The sequence below is a fragment of the Protobothrops mucrosquamatus genome, unplaced genomic scaffold, assembly GCF_001527695.2.
Source record: "Protobothrops mucrosquamatus isolate PMUCROS unplaced genomic scaffold, P.Mucros_1.0 scaffold_32, whole genome shotgun sequence".
Taxonomy (NCBI): Eukaryota; Metazoa; Chordata; class Lepidosauria; order Squamata; family Viperidae; genus Protobothrops; species Protobothrops mucrosquamatus.
The window spans coordinates 84,776-101,469 of NW_015386108.1; the positions used below are offsets into that span (position 1 = coordinate 84,776).

The 16,694-nt window shown below is 42.5% G+C and overlaps 1 long non-coding RNA gene across 1 annotated transcript in view; it reads right to left on the reverse strand.

The window, feature by feature from the left end:
* The window catches only part of LOC107282171, a 26,923-nt gene extending 23,907 nt beyond the window's left edge, over positions 1-3,016 (reverse strand). Inside the window, exon 1 of the long non-coding RNA XR_001548770.1 lies at positions 2,936-3,016. This is a non-coding gene — a long non-coding RNA (uncharacterized LOC107282171). The remainder of the gene's footprint in view (positions 1-2,935) is intronic.
* Between the last annotated feature and the right edge of the window lie 13,678 nt (positions 3,017-16,694).

Genomic DNA, 16,694 nt, shown 5'->3' on the forward strand with positions numbered 1-16,694 from the left:
AGCGAAGGTTGGAGACAGGCCGGTAGTTGGCCAAAGTAGCCGGGTCCAGGGAGGGCTTCTTGAGGAGGGGCCTCACCACAGCCTCTTTCAAGGCAGCCGGCAAGAACCCCTCACTCAAAGAAGCGTTGACGATTTCCTGGAGCCAGCCTCGTGTAACCTCCCGGGAGGCCAGTACCAGCCAGGAGGGACACGGGTCCAGCATGAATGATTGTAAGGCCTCCCCATCCAGGAATGGGTGCAATTGATGCAGAAGAGGGAGTTGTATAATGGTATAAATCTATTTTTTCCCTATTTGCTTTTCAAGAAGAATCTATGAGTTCAGGGGAGTCCAGGTCTAGCTAAACCAATGCCATTTAGAACCAAAGTTGGACATCTCTTGACTTTAGGTGAAGTCAAGATTGTTATAGTTGAGCCAGAGCTTTTTTTTTTTAACTTCCAGATCTCCATAGATATGAAGCAAAACTTTAGTACCATGGCTTGGATGTCAAGAATTGAAAGCTATGACCGGTTACTTAGGGTACCTAATTTTGTGCAAATGGATAACCTTACCCAATGGCTTCAGGAAAATGTTAAACAGGATCAGAGAGAGAAATGAGCCCCGAAGTAAGGCTCAACATGGACTAATGGCTGTATGACTCATTCACATCACCCACACCCACCTAACAGTGACTGGAACAACTGATTGGAAAAGAACCAGTGCAACGACGTCCTTCCCATTCTCAACCCCCTGATTGGTTTAGAAGAATTTCATGATCAATGGTACTGATGACTACCAAGTGATCAATGAGGGAGAAGATAGATGTATTCCCACCATGGACCATTAACAAGAATGTTTTGGTGGCCAAACTTGAAACCCAATTAAAAGGGTCAAGATAATTTAGTTCCAGAGCCTGCTGAAGCTGCAGGCCAACCATCTTCCTAGTAACCTTCACACAAAAAGGAAAATTGGAGATGGGAAGAAATTAAGCAACACTCCGTGTCCAGTGAAGAGGGGATGGACTACCACTGCCTTAATTACAAATGGAATCAATATCTCTCTCAAGGATGAGTTCTACAATGCTTGGACCCTCTATCTTTCACCTCTTGGAATACCTTGATCAAATAGGAAGGATATGGATCTAACACACCAATGGTTGTACTAATTGTGCACAGTCTATATCTTCTTTTCTGGGTCAACAGAGTCAAACAATTCCTTGATAAACTTGCTAGATCCTACTTCAATGAACTCAACAAGGCTTACACAACCTGTCCCGCTCCAACTTAGAGCAAATGTGATGGATTTTCTTTGACAGATGCCTTGAAAACCCCCCCACAGTGGCCCTTCAGGTGGCTTTCTGAACCATCCATCCCCAAAATGACAAGATTACCATAAAGGATTGGCAGATGGCAATTCACAGATGCAGTAAAAGTAAAAATAAATACATAAATAAATAACTATGTTTTGCTGCTCTTATCATCAGAGTGTAATACTTATTGGATTTATTTTTGGAGATATACCTGTGATTGAATTTAAAGAAAAAAACAAAAAAAAAGGAACTCTGCAAGCTGAAAAACTGTTGGCACACCCTTGTGATGTTTCAGAGATGAAATCTCTGTGAGCATCCTGTGAAGTCTATATCCCATGGGAAGAGATATTGAGGAATTGTGAGAAATAATTCTGATACGTGAATATCCATGTTTCTATCAAAAGCTAATTGTTAAAAAGTAAAATCTGTCAAGTGAATAAATTGCTGCACCTGAAGGCATAGAGTGGACTGTAACTAGATAATATCTTTGTAACTTTCTTGCTAAAAAATATTATCAAGTAATATGGAAGGAGGAACAGAAGAAAAGTGATAATTCTTTCAAGAAAAATGGATATTAGAGCTCCAGTATATTATATGGACAACCAGAAGATTGCGAGTTAATTTTCTCAATATCAAATGACCAAATATAGCACCTAATTCTTCTCTTTCTGGATGCTCTGGAAACTACTTTTCCATAGCATCCCTGTAATTGGCTACTGATATCCATCTGTGTGCTGGGAAGAAGTCTGTCTCCAACAGATGGATAGGTAGATAGGTGGGTAAGTAACTAGGTGGAGAAGTAGCTGTTGAAGACTGTACATTTCTCATTAGCATTTGGAATCTATACCGATTATACTTCTCCCCCAGTATTCGTATTTGCAAACTGAAGAATTAAGAGAAGCCAAGCTTGACATAGTCACATTCAGAATGTATAAGAATTAACAGCCAATGTACTATATAATAGTTTCCCACGAGAAAGAATAGGGACATGTGAAATATCCATCAACTAGGACAAATTCCAAACTAAAGCAAGCCTGGACAATTTTGGGCAGACTTGAATTCTTTTGAGGTAGGGTTCCAAGCAATCCTGAATTGATTCAAAAACCTTCACTCAACCTGGTTGTTGTTTTTTTCTGTTCAGGAAGAAGGAAATCTAGTAGATTCTGGCCTGTAGACTAGATGCGTCATGGCGAAACCGCACTCATCCCATTGCTGGCAATGGAAAAAAAGTCACGATACGTCGTGACATGTCATGTGACGTTGTGAGTTTGACACCCCTGTTCTAGAGCATCAGGAAGCTTTTACAAAGTCTTATTAATAAAACATATCTTAATATTCTTATATCTATCCGTTTGTCTTTATTTCCTTTCAGTGTGCTAAGCCCTCCTCCCTTACACTTTTTTTTCCTTTCAGTTTAGGACTGCAACCTAGCTGATTTTAAAAAGATAAGAAGGAATATATTTGATTAGTACTTGGAGGAGAAATTACCAGGTAGCTGTAGCTATGAACAAATCCTGGAAGAAAGCATTGGTAAACCATATCTGCATTTTTAGTAAGAAAGCTAAATAAATTTGCCTATGAAATTGCTAGAAATTGAGCTTGATTCACGAAAGACCTTTCTTTGCCTTATTATTTAAAACTTTACTCACCTTTCTACTCCTAGAATGTTCAAGGCAGCTAGAGGCAAAATAAAAGTAGCAGTTAAAACTCATTAAAAGACAACTACATTTATCCTTTATCCAATTAGAATCTTCATGAACTCATCTGAAAAGGCCTGGTTGAAGGGGCTCTTTGCTTTAAAATGATGAGTGCGGGTGACTTTCAGTTCCCCAGAGAAGGCCCTGCATAGGTTAAGAGTAATGCAGTAGCTAATCCTCAGAGAGGGCCCACATTCAGTCTCTAGAGAGGGTTTGAATAGCCTTCTGTCTAAAACCCTGAGAACCTTTGTCAGTAAACAGCTATGTGAGGAATAACAAGCTTGGCCTGAATTATTTAATTCCTAGTCTATACTATGGATTTGCAGTGCACTGAATCATACGGGCAATGACTCTGGATTAAAAAAAAAAACATTGTAAGTCATTAAGGTGGAAAAATAACCAAGCTTAATGCTAACCAAGCATTACTGTTGTAACTGATCTAATTTAGCATGGAAGCAAAGCCAGAGTAGAGTCTGTAATATATAGAGCAAGGCTGAGCTTAGAAGTTTAACAGAATAACAGAGTTGGAAGGAACTTGGAGGTGTTCTAGTCCAACTGCCTGCTCAGCCCAGAGACCCTATGTGACAAATGCCTGTCCAATCTCTTCTTAAAAAACCTTCAAAGTTATTATTAGGGTTCTGTGTTCTGGTTCAAGTGCAATATAATATTAAACCTGGGTTTCTGCCAAATTCTAGATTATTTATTCATACAAATAATGCAGACTTTTTTTACTTATGTTTGCAAGTAAAGAGATAGAAAGGAAAGTGGTCGCTAGTTCATATTGCTCAATAGCAGAGTTCTCAGAACAAATTATTTATTTATAAAACGTGTGTGATCTGTTTTCATCTGGTCCAAAGCATCCATACTTGGAAGAAGGCTGCACTGATTTCTAATGCAGCGGAAGACCAGTTGATATCACTTAGTTGGTAGCCTTTTGAAGATTACTTATTTTCTACTAGAGTAGATGCCTCCCTTTATTTATTTTATTTTAGTGGAAGGAAATCTTTAGTAATAGTTCCCCCTTCCCACACGCACTCCATTTCCATGGTAACAATATTTTCCTCATCATTTAGATGGGGGGGGGGGTAGGGACAGAGGGCTGAGCTGTATTTCTAGCAGCCTGGCCATTATTGTGAATTGCTGGAAAGGGTAGTTCCCCCACAGCTGTAGAGACACAAATCTTCTTTCTCTTGCTTTATAGACTGATTGAATTTCACATTATTATTTTACATTTGGTTGGGGTTAATTCTTCTTCCCCATAAGAAAGCAGAACTGACTTTCATTTCCCCCCCCCTCCTTGAACGAAGAGACTGAATGGCTCTGAGAAAGCTGGGCTGGATTAAACCCAAGAGGGCTTGTATGGAGACGATTGCAGCCTTATGAATGACTTGATTAATCGGTCAACAAAGAGCACCTGTTTGGTCCATTTCTGCAGGCAGCTTGGTTGATTTTTCTTATGGATAATGGGAAGAGACTGTGGGAGCTCAGCCACATCTAGAGGGCCACACATCGCCCGCTACTGTTCCGACATCCAATTCGACCTTTCCTGGGTGATTTCCTCCCCCCTCCCCCCAACTACAAAAAGATCCGAACAGAATACAGTGCAAAACAGCCCTTGTTTTAAAGCAGGGTTTTAAAAAAGCCAAGTAATCGAGCAATAGCCAAGATAAATAAATAATACCCAAAAGCGGGGAGCGGGGAATCTAGAGAGATAAATCATCCCACATGAAAGCCAAAGAGGGGCGGGGAAGAAGCGTGGGCTAGGCGGCTAAGGAGAACATGTCCTCGCTCAGGGGTAGGCAACCTCGGCTCTTTTATGACTCATGGACTTCAACTCCCAGAATTCCCGAGTCAGCATAGCTGACTCGGGAATTCTGGGAGTTGAAGTCCATGAGTCATAAAAGAGCCGAGGTTGCCTACCCCTGTCCTCGCTCGTCGGCTCTCCCCGGCGCTGCGAGCGGCAAGCGAACGCGCCTTCCTCCAGCCTCCGGTGCTCTACTGCCATCTTGGCTAAGGCGAGGGACTTGCAGCGCGACGATTCAAACCCTGCGCGCCCGCTCGGCTCTTCCCTTGGCCCTTCTCGCACAGCGGCCGCACGTTACCAATCCCGCCGTCGCTTCCACGGTCTTGTCAGAAGATGTTCAGCTCGGATCAAAACTCTCGAGGCCAACGGGACGACTCCTTCCCGCCTTTCCAAGGGAAACGCAGCGACGGCCCTTCCGATCGCCTGTGTCGTCTGCGCTCCCCCCCCCCCGCTTTCGCCCCCTTATTGCAAACAGCCTCCTCCTTGCGTCCCGAAGAAACGCGTTCTTTGCAAAACGCCTCTCCCGTTTTTTTTTTTCAGAGACGAATTTCTCTTGAGGAATTCGACGCTTCCACACCAGCAAATGTACACACGACTTGAGTGCGCGCGCGCGCCCATAAACACACACACACACACACACACGTACCCGAGAGGCAAAGCCACTTTCTTGTCTTCGGTTCGAATTAGGCTTGAAAGAGATATTCGAAAGGAACAAGATGTGTGCCTCAGGGTTTACAGCTTGGAGGTTCCTCCTGTCTATGAACTCAGTTGTGGCTGAATTGGAGAAAGCTCTTTCCGGACTCTCCTTGATGTCCAGGCTGGCCAATGGAAGTGTATTGTAATTTGGAGGATAGTGATGTACATGATGTACACCCCCCCCCTCCTAAACTACTGGCACGTCAAAGCTAACGTGGCCGTACAGTCTGTGCAGACTGACCAGAAAAAGGGAGAAGGGGCGAGAAAGGATGCAAGAAGCTTAGCAATTATGGTTTGGAGCTGGATTAAGCAGGAAAACAATTGTTGCTCTGTAAATGGAGGGGTAGACATGAGGCTGTATAAAATATGGAGTGGGAGCGAGTTAACGCCATCAAAGAAGTTCCCAAGGTGTATTCGACCCGACGATCATTTTTTTAATTCGCATCCCATCTCCGAACAGCGAAGCAGATCGAGGTTCAAGTAAAACTTTTGTTTCCTCTTAGGTCTATTAGAAGAGAGAAAGGGAGAGATTTGAGGTAGAAAACGGTTGCACAAAACGCCTTGGCAAAACTCCTTCGGCGCGCGCTGCAACGGTTTTGGGGGGGAAATTAATCCCGGAAAATGGTCGGAATTGTTTTCTTTAACCGAGTGTGCAGACCCGCCCGGCTGAAAAAGAGTGGGGCGAAGACTTGAGCAGGTGGGAAGGTTCATTAAATCGTGATGTCACTAGATCTCTCCTCCTCCCCTTCTCTCGAGTTAAGGCACAGTTCAGCCCTGCCGTTCATTCCTTCCTTCCTTCCTTTCGAAGGGACAGCTAATCCGCAAAGCAATTCTGCCCGGGGTGGGGCTTTACTTCCCTCCTCCCCCCGCCTTTCCCCCCCCCCCCCTAGCGTGTGCGTGCGTGTGTGCGCTTCCTCAAGCAAGCCTCTCTCTCCAGTCACGGTGGGGCCAGTCATAACAAAACCCCGTCCGCCGGCAGGAGGAACGTAGGAACGCGGCTCCGCTGTTCCTTTAAGCGTCACGCCCGCAAAGGGTTAAGCGGCCGGTGCTGCCTCCCGCTCTTTGCTAGACGGCGGAATTTCGAGGAAGGCGCTGGGCGTTGGAGGCAGCGTGTGGCTGCTGCTGTGGTAGCTACTCTCGCTAGAAGCCTTTCCGGCTCATTTGGGAAGACGTTCAACTGCGTTTTATCTTAGGCCCCGGACCTCGACCCTCTCCGGAGAAATCTGCTTCGGGGTGAGGAAGAAGGAGCAGAAGATTTCCAAGCGTGCCAGCTGGACTTGCGTCGCGGGGCCCGGCGATCGAACGGCCGGGTGAGCGAGCATCTCCGGGGAATCGCCTGCTCACGCTCGCCCGGAGCGGTGTGATTATGAGGACGAGCTTGGCTCTTGCCAGCGATGGAACCAAGCCAGACCTTGGCGGTGATCCTTAAACCAGTACAATGCCGGGACTGAGCTGCTTCGCTCTCCACCTTCCTGACCCAGTCGGGTTTGGGTGAGATCCAGCTGCAGACCAGCCGCGCGACCCCTTCGCAGGTAAAACGGCGTCCTTTTAAAAAAAAGTCTCTCCCTTGCAGGGCTTCCTTTTCCCCAACCGCTAGAAGAAAGGTCGAGCGAGCGATCCAAAAACGAATAAGCGAAGGAACTTAGTGCAACGCGTTTCGCCAAAGTTTAAAGTGGCGATTGGAGGAAGGGCCGCGGGAAGGTTAGGTTCTTGGTAGCGTCTAGCAACATCGAGGAATAGTCCATCCAGTAATATGAGCGGGATGGTGGTGCTATATGGTGTTCTTGAAACCACTCACTCCCCGGTTCTTTTTTTTTACGTCAGTGCCAATTTGATTTTCAGCGTGGCAGGTTCAGTTCGGTAGGGGCACTTTGGCACGTTGAAACACGCCACGCACCGGCAAGGAGAGGGTCCGTTTTTCTTGCCCTCAAATTCTGTTTTCCTCCCTCCAAAAGACCCACGACAAGTGGATCCTGGCATGTGTCGCTAAATCGCCGCGCTTTTAGCGAAGAAAGGGAGGGGGTATTTCTGTTGTACGCTTGTTGGTTGCGCCGCTGAAACCTGGCTGTATTCAGTCGCGGAGCAGCTTGGGTGAGTTTAAAAGGATTTTACAGGCAAGCCGGGGGGGGGATGCTCTCTCTCCCTTATCTCTTGTGTAAAGAAACAAAGACCTTACAAACAAGTGGGCAGGAGCCATCGTTTGGAAACAAGAGTGCTTCAATCCTTCTGGGACCCTTTTTCCTACTTAGCCCCTTCCTCTTTTCATCCCAATAGTCTGGGAAAGAAAATAGACCCCTTTATCCCCCCATTAGTCACTCTCTTGTCTCGCTGATATCTTTTTTCGCCTCCGCAAAAGAGAGGTGCCGTGCTCTAAGGCGGCGATTAACTCCTTCCAGCCCTCCAGGCTCCCATGTTTCCGAGGTCCTGCGAACTAGCAAACCGCAATTCGAGCCTCGATTCGGTGGCAGCTTTCCACAGGCAAGCCCGTATTTTATAACGGAGCCGGGAGGCTCTGTTCGCCAAACTCCAGGCTCTCCCACTGACAGAGCTGGGTGTATCATCAGCTCGCCGAATCTCCCTCGCCGGACTCGGCAGCGCACCAGCTATTTCGTGTTTCGAAGGAGGTGGGTCGGACCCTCGAGGGGGGCGGGGATTCCTCTACACTGGCTAAGGCAGCAGAGCCTTTCCGAGGCTGTTTGTTGCGGCGGGCGGCCCAAGTAGTGGTCGTGTCTGGCCCCAGACGCCGTTCCAAGCCGGGCTGTGGGATTTTATTTATTTATTTATTTATTTGGGGTAGGGGTTATATTAGAAAGCCCTTCCCAAGCTAGCGCTGGTCAGAGGCGTTGAACTGCTAGTCCCTATAAGTCATGAAACAAATGGGATCTATAGCAAGCTATAGCAATACTAGATACTCCTGGCCCACATGGTGGTCACACTTTCTTAGCTTAGGGTGAGGTTACTGCCTAGCCAGCTATGTGCAAATGGCCATCAATGGGTTGGCCAGCCATCTTCTATTATCAGCCTCTATATTTTTAAGGACATATTAACAACAGTCTGAAAGTGTCCTCTGACTTAGTTTGCAGTGTTGACCTGGGTGGTGGGGGAGGCACTGAGAAGAATGTGTGAACACCTACAAGAAGGAGAAAGAAGACAAGTGAAATATTGCCAACCATCTCTTAGCCTCAGTATAAGACTTCTGTTGAGACAGCCTTGGCCATTTCCTCACTAATGATATATGGTGTCATTCAACCATTACTGCACTGATCTAAGTATAATGAATACGCAGTTATACAGCCACAGTGGTGTTAGGATGATGCTATAAATCAGCAGGGAAGAAATGGCTTGTCACAATAAAGATGTTTGAATGTTTTAGGCCTGCTGCAGTGATGTCTCTTGGTTGCAGTTGCCTGCACCCTCTCCTTAAAATAAGTTCTAGTAAACTTAACAGAATTCTCTTCCATGGAATTCTTATATTAGCTAACACCTAATATTTGAATATTTGAGAATTGCTGTAGGGTTGATTCTGTGATAGACCTTTAACTTGTTCTTTTTATTAGTTTGCCAAATTATGAAAATTCACATAATATATCTCAAGCTTCCCTCAGTGCACCACATTAAAAGGCTAGATGATAGAGGTGAAATCAGTATGAAAAGAAAAATAGTGAGGGCCTTTCAATGCTTAAATAAAATCTCTCCAAAAGTTAAGACACATGGCATTGATCGGTTTCCCCAATTTGATTTTCTATTACCCCTGGACTTAAAAATAATGTAAAACATGCAATCTGGATAGCATCTATTTTAAACAACAAGATCTAGCAGGTACACCTCCCTCCTGTCTGTCGCCCACATGAGCACTATAGCTTTAAAATTGTGAGAATATATTTATTTTCCTATTTAGAGAGTAGTTGATGATTGAAAACCTGTCCTTCTCTTCCTCCTCTTCCCCCCCCCCCAACTGGTTTACTCAAAACAGTATCATTTAAGATAAGGCTTTGTTATTTTATCGCTATTGTTAGGCTCAGAGTGACATGCAGAGAAAATATACATTTGGTTTTCTGGAGATAACACAAAAGAGATTTTTGTCCCTCTAAGGACCTATCAGTCTACTCTGATTTGATTTTGCTAAATAAATAAAAAAAAATCAGATAAGTGGAGAGGAGGAAACTACACTAGAGTACAAATCCCCTTTGGTGGAGATTCTTTCCCTAAATTTTCGTACCGTATTTACTCTGTGGTTTAGTCTACTTGGCTGCAAAGTCCTTTCAAAGGATAGTCTAAAGAAGTGAAGTTTCAATCTCTTCCAGGCATCTCAGAATTATGGTAAAATTAACTGGTAGTGACTGCTGCTTTTTGGGAGGTGAGGGGATTTTAAAATGTTAACACACCAGAAAACTCTAGGTTCTCTTAAGCAAAGATTTTTTGAGAAGGTGGAAGGCCTTTTCTTTCGATCGTTCCTTCTTGGAGGAATCTCTGTTGGGTCAATTTAAAGTCCTTACCATTGGCAAACGCGCACTCGCCGGCGCTCCCCTCCGCAAATAAGGGGCAAAAAGCCGTGAAGTCAAAGGCAAAGCTCTGAGATACTAGCCAATATTGCCTCCCGTATTCTATCTGAAAGATGAGTCCACAAAAAAAAAATAATGAATAAAATGGGCGGAGAGAAACTAATCCAGGCAGAAACGCCGCTTTGGAATTAAAGAGGTTTTTGGTGAAGGGTAGGTTATAGGTGTTTTTTTTTTCTTTTCCCTTTCGTTTTTGTTCTTTCTTTTTTTAAAGGATTTTAAACCGCCTTTGCCTCTTGGGAAGCTTTCAGGTTACGGCCCAGCCTTCCAAGCATTTCTTTAAACTGGAAATATGGGAGGGACTCCGGGAGAGCGAGAGAGGCAGAGAGCGCGAGATGGCTTATCAGTTGAATTCATTGCCGTCAACATCTCCCCGGGGTATCGAGCGAGAAAAAGGGGAAGGGCACAGCTTCCATTAGCTGGGAATAGTCCGATCCCGGGACCCCATTACCCCGAAGATCAACCTGCGAAGGGGCTGCTCTCCAGGGCGGGCTCCGGACTTTTGCGAAAGAGAAGGACGAGGTCCTCAGACACGCTTCCCGGTTGCTCCACGCGCGGACGCCTGCAAAGCGCTCGGCGCTTCTTGTGATTGCTCCCCGGGTCCTGCCTCCTTGGGCTTCCTCCTCCCCGTGTGATCCGCTCCCCAGATTTCCGAAGACCCAGAGAAAAAGCTGCGCGGCAGCCTCGCGCCTCCTCTCGGAGTCTCTCTCTTTTTGCCTGGACTTGGTGGGGGATTCGACGCCTCTTGCGCGCGCGCCCCACTGCTTCCCCCCCCTCCGGGAGGTAGGCAAGAGGCGTGTGTGTGCGCGCGCGCGTGCGTGCGCCTGCCCCGGGCATTCTTGGGGATGCTGGAGTCCCAGGCTTCGCGTTGGAGGAGAAAAGGGGAGGATGTGGTCGCTGCCTCGTAAGAGAGCGAGGCGAAGAAAAGGGAAGGAAGCGCTCCGCAGAGTCGGAGCTGGCCGCAGCCGCACCGGAGGCAAGCGCCACCAGCCTTCGGCGGAGGAGAAGAAGAAGAGGACATTAGGGCGCCGAGGTCGGGATCCCGCCTGTTTTTCTGAGCTGCAGTCGACCCTGCACAAGGTAGCCCGAGAGAAACCCGCTGCTGGCGGCTGCCAAAGTTTGCTCTGTTCTGCTCGGCCACAGGCGCCCGGGGATTATATAAGCATCGGAGTCGGAGGAGGACTTACCCAGACCTGCTAGGTAGAGTTGAGTGCCTCTTATGTCGTCTCGTTCCAGCGATTTCTCCCCACCCCACTCCACCCCGCACTAGGCAGGTTGATTCTTTTGCCAGACTATTACAACAGAGCCCCCCCCCCCCCAAAAAAAATAAAAAAATAAAAATGGATGGCTGGAGATCAAGGTGGCACAAGATTACCCCTTCGTTTCATTAGAAGAGGCGTTTGTGTGTGTGAAAGAGTGACCTACACACACAGGCGGAAGAACCAGGGAGTTCATCAATGCCTGTCTGACAACTGGAGGAACTGGCAACCATTGGAAGGTAGACATAGTTCCCTGTTTTTCTTAACCAGCGTATGAGAACCCAGGTGAATGTAAGTAGAAGCATGCTGGCTAATTTCTCCTTTTTATTTCCCAGGGCCATTTAGCACCCCACAACTTGTGATATCAGGCTCCAAGGCTATGCATCTTGAATGGCTGGGAATATTTCCCAGAATGGTGGGGGGGGGGGGTGAGAGGGAGAAGTTGCAAGGAAGGGACAAATCTACTAGTAGTTTCAAGCCTAAGAAGAGATTTATGAGATTTAAATGAAAGGGGATGCAGGAATGATTTGTAAATATGCCTTGGTATTCAGAGTCTCATTAATAAAGCCAGACTTGGTGGCTTGGGGGAGGAGGCAGAAATGGCATTTCAGGTCCATCAAATGCTCAGCAGAATAATTTCATATAAGTGGTCAGAGTTGATCACTATGCTCAAGCTAAGAGGCAAAAGGGACATTTGAAGGAAAAGGCTGGAAAAAAAAAGCTCTGCAGAAAAAGCATACATTAAATAAAATGCCAGCTGAAAACTAACGGAAAAGCTATCAACTTTCTTCCTTGGAATAGAGAATCAGTCAACAGGAGCTTTTAATTAATTTTAATGGAGGAAATGTGTTTTAAGGCTCACAATAAGCTAATGAACTCCAAAGCACAAATCCATGTAAAATCCTTTGCTTGCATATAGAAAGTGCTGATTAGATTTCTGTAGTGGTTGATTCTCCCCACCCCTTACTCAAACACAACACACACTTTTTATGGTTATTTTGCTTTGGTTTGGGTTAGAAAGAGAGCATGGAAAAAAACATCTGTTGGGTTTCCCCCCTCTTGCATGAAATCATATTCCAGAAGTTTACTTACTGCCTTTTAGCTCCCCTGCTCTTACAAACCAATCAAACCAATTTAGAACAGAAACTTAATCTTCTGCAGGCAACAGAATCTGACAGTCTTCAACTATGCCTTGATAAAAGAAAGACCTCTCACTGAGTTCATTCATAGATTTATTCCCTGAAAGGTGTGTATTGGGAATCCCCCTCTGCATAGTTATTTGGGAATCCATTTGGACAAAAAACAGGCCCTTGGTCAAATTAGGTGTATTTGGTCAAACATACCTAACTGTACTCAATATTTTTTTTAATGCAAGCTACACATCCTTGACATTTACAGCTAAAGAATATGGTGGGTTCTGCTAATTTAGAAGGCAATACAGTAGCAGATAATCTTAGGTTCAGTAGAAATAAAATTTCAATGGCAATCCTTCAATAGTGGTGGCCTTTCTTTTAGAATTGTAGTAACTTATTTAACCTTATGAAAAAAACACACCAAATATTACTATTGTGTAAGGTTTTTTTTATGTTCAGATGTGACGTCATTTTCTTAATGTAGGTTTGGCTAAATGTAAGATTCCATCTCTGGTTCCTAAAGCTCCTTTTTCTTCCTGCTGATTGAGTTTTTCATTTTTGTGATCAGTTTTTTTTATTTTCTCCCACTACTGTACTACTCAAGGAATACCATAAAGCCTATTTTGAGTCCAACCAACTTCCCAAATTTACTGTGATGCCTTATTGAGGCCTAGCACTGTATTTATATATTTTATATAACCCTAACAAACGTATGATTTTTTAAATAATAAATGTAGCTGTAAAAGAGAGGAAGCTACATGCTAGAAGACTATAGATCAGTGTATTGCTGTCTGTTTGTCTACATCTATATCTACCTACCTACCTACCTACCTACCTACCTATCTATCTATCTATCTATCTATCTATCTATCTATCTATCTATCTATCTATCTATCTTATATAATATTTTGCTTCCAGTCAATCTGGTTTCCAGTCAATGCTCAGTTTATGAAAATCCAGTACTTAAAGAATTGTTGGAATGTACACAAGTGGGAGAGGCAGACTGATTGTGAAATGTTATTTTTATCAGCTTTTGGCTTTCACTCTGCAATTTTAATTTGAACTTTTTCTGTAACCCATGATCATATCCTGCTCCACAGAAGTATTTGATACAGAAATAGTCTTATCTGCAGCAGACAACTTCATCTGTACTCACACCGAAAATGCATGCCATAGACTGTAATTTCAGGCAAGAATCAGGAATACATGTATATTTATAATTGTCAGAAAGCACACATAAATAGGAATGTAGGAAAGAAAGACGCCAACATTCAAGAGCAGTAGTGGAGTTTTTCTTCTGCTGCGCCTTCCAAATAAAGGAAATAGTTCCTCTAAAAATAAAGTTTTGGTTTTAAGAAGGGTAGATTCTTAGTTACCAATGTACTCACTGCTCTTAATCTGAAAATGAATTCATTTTTCCTTGGATTACCTTCATATAACTTTGTGGTTTCTGCCACAGTGATTCAAATTCAGTCCATTAGTGACCTCTATCTGTGAGAAGTATACAGAATCAATGCATGTTCTCTCCACTTTTTTCTTCTATGAAGTAGATTGGAAGAGAGAAAGTTGAACTGCTTGGGGTCTTGATAACTTAAGGTGATTCCCCCTCTGCTTGTTATTTTCAAGTACATTGTAGGAGTATCCACTGTATTATCAACTAAAAATAGATTAATACAAGCTAACTTGGATCCAGTTGATATGTGAACAAAATCAGCCAGTGGGACAGTGTTCTGTAGGGACAGGTTGTCTTGTCACAGTCAGAAAACACAAAATAGACTGCAGTTTTTGCTATCTGGCAATCTTTGTTTGAAAGGTTCAGCAGACTAAATGATTTTATATATCATTTACATATAGGAACATATGCATGGAAAATTACTTAGTAACGATGTACAATAATCAGCATCTGAATACAGGAGAAGTATGATTTTAGGTAATAGCTTTAAAACAAATTTTCCTGTACTGTGAATACAAACTGGTGATCAAGGGAATGCATTGCTATTAACAGATGTTCCCTTTTAAAGCATTATTAAATCCAGCTTTCCAGTACTAATTTGTCTCTTGCCTACATCCTGATCCATATTTCATGACTGAGATAATTAATGTGAATTGAAAATTGAATACATTTACCAAATGATGTTTTGGGTTTACTGCTGAATAATATAGTGGCATTAAATGTTTCAGAAGACCCTATTCTTTTTAAGTACATCTGTTCCAAGAGTTTATTCTTTGACACCTTTCCTTTATTTCATATCAGAAAAGCTTAAAAATGTCCAACATTAATAATTGCCTTCCCCCCCCTATGTTTAAGCGAGAAAGGGGGGGGGGAATATAGGAACTCATAGTGGCTATTCTAAATAGTGGTACTCCAGACTGATGGTATTAATTATTTAAAGCAGTAAATAAGCTGTATATTCATTTTTATTTTCTTTTTTAAAATAACAAACTATAAGATCAAACTAATGCTTTTATACCTCAATGCATTTTTTGATATGAACTGAAAACAAAACAAAACCTTTTGGCTTCTTAGGAAAGACTAGCACCCTGAAGGGAAATAATCCAGTCTTGCCAGAATTTTTTCAAGTTCAGTCAACCCATAAAATGCTTAGTTAGTACAATGAGCTTTATTATTTTCAGTCAGTGGCCCAAGTTGTTGTGATCTTCCTGTTCTTTGGTCTTTGGCTGGTGATTTACACAATTAACTGGCTTTATTTCTCTTTGATTCCTTCTCTTGACATAGTTCTTTGAATGAATCCAAAGTCAGCACTAGTGAGATCTTTAAAACAAAATTCTTTGTTATAGTTAGCATTATTTGAAGGTGTTTCTCAAGCAATTTGAAAATATCCTTAATTTAAAATATTATAAAGAATAATTGCATGCTTTCCAATCTGCTTCTTAAAAGCGTTGTTTTTTGCTTTCAGCTGGATCAGACTGCATTGCTTTCTTAGTTTAAAATTATTCCATTAATTTAGTTTAATGGGATATGCTTCCTCTGCATATAAATTGGGGGAAGCATATCCCAATTTATTTTCCACATAGATTTTAACTTAAAACTTTATTCAGAACAGACCTAATGGTTACATGGGATTAATCCATAGGGACTGAAGCATAGATTCTTGAAAACTTTTGTTGTGCTCTTTCTTCTGAGACTGCGGAACCCACTTCTTCTCAATTCAAACAAAATTTTATGAGGACATTACACTTTAGATTCCAGTTTTCCAGTTGTCAAAACCATTGATGAATTCTGTATTCCCAATACTTCTGAATACCTATCACAATGTTTTGTTTGTGCTTTGAATAGGGAGCTGCTTAACGTTTTACAAGATTAGTCTTTGTTTAACTCTTATTGGAATACATACGTGTTTTTGAGTCCTTCATAATTATTATGGGTAGCTAATAAACTGATGAATTAATAGTGTATTTTCCTGTGAAAGTTTATAGAGTAATGGCCACTATCACAGAAATTAAAATAGTTTTCCCCAAACTCTTGAAAGTAATATTTAAATAGTTTTGATAATTTATCAAGTCAGTTCTTGATAAACATTTGCTCGTGGGATCAGAGACTGCAGAATGTTTTATTTCTGATTCTTTTAAACGGTTATGGAATCAATTTATTTTCCGATTTTGCTCACTTCAGCATAGATTGTGTATTATTACCACAAGAATAAGTTTTCTTACTTAAAGATTAAAGTAACTTTTCAAAGTTAAGGAGAAAGTGGCCAGTCTGGAGAGAAGTTATTTTGAACTGAATCCCATCGAACATACTGCAGCTATGAAACCATATATTTTGAACAGGCATACAATTTATAATGTGTTACTCAATTGGTTAGAATGTTCTCACATTTAAAAACAGCATCAAATATTTTCTTGAAATCCTATTAAGACTGGCTGAATAGAGTCAAGTGTTTATTCTATATGCTTCCATTCTTTATATGAATGTATTGGAGCAATTAGAATTGTTAATAACCCATTGTTGAAAACCCATTTGATTATAGTTTTTGTTCCTTTTTAAAAATTCCTTTCACCCCTTTTTAATTTCATTTTAAGCATTGAAAAATCTCTCTAAAAATCTATTTACTTTGGTAAGACTTTTTGCAAGCAATTTTATGTAAATTTATATGTTCCTTTCACTGATACATGCATTTTCCTTTTACATAGATAAAACAAACTTTTGATGAGACAATTGCACTGAGAAATTCTAAGATGTAGACTTTTTTTAAAAAAAAAACAACACAATTTCTTACCAGTTCAATAAAATTAAAA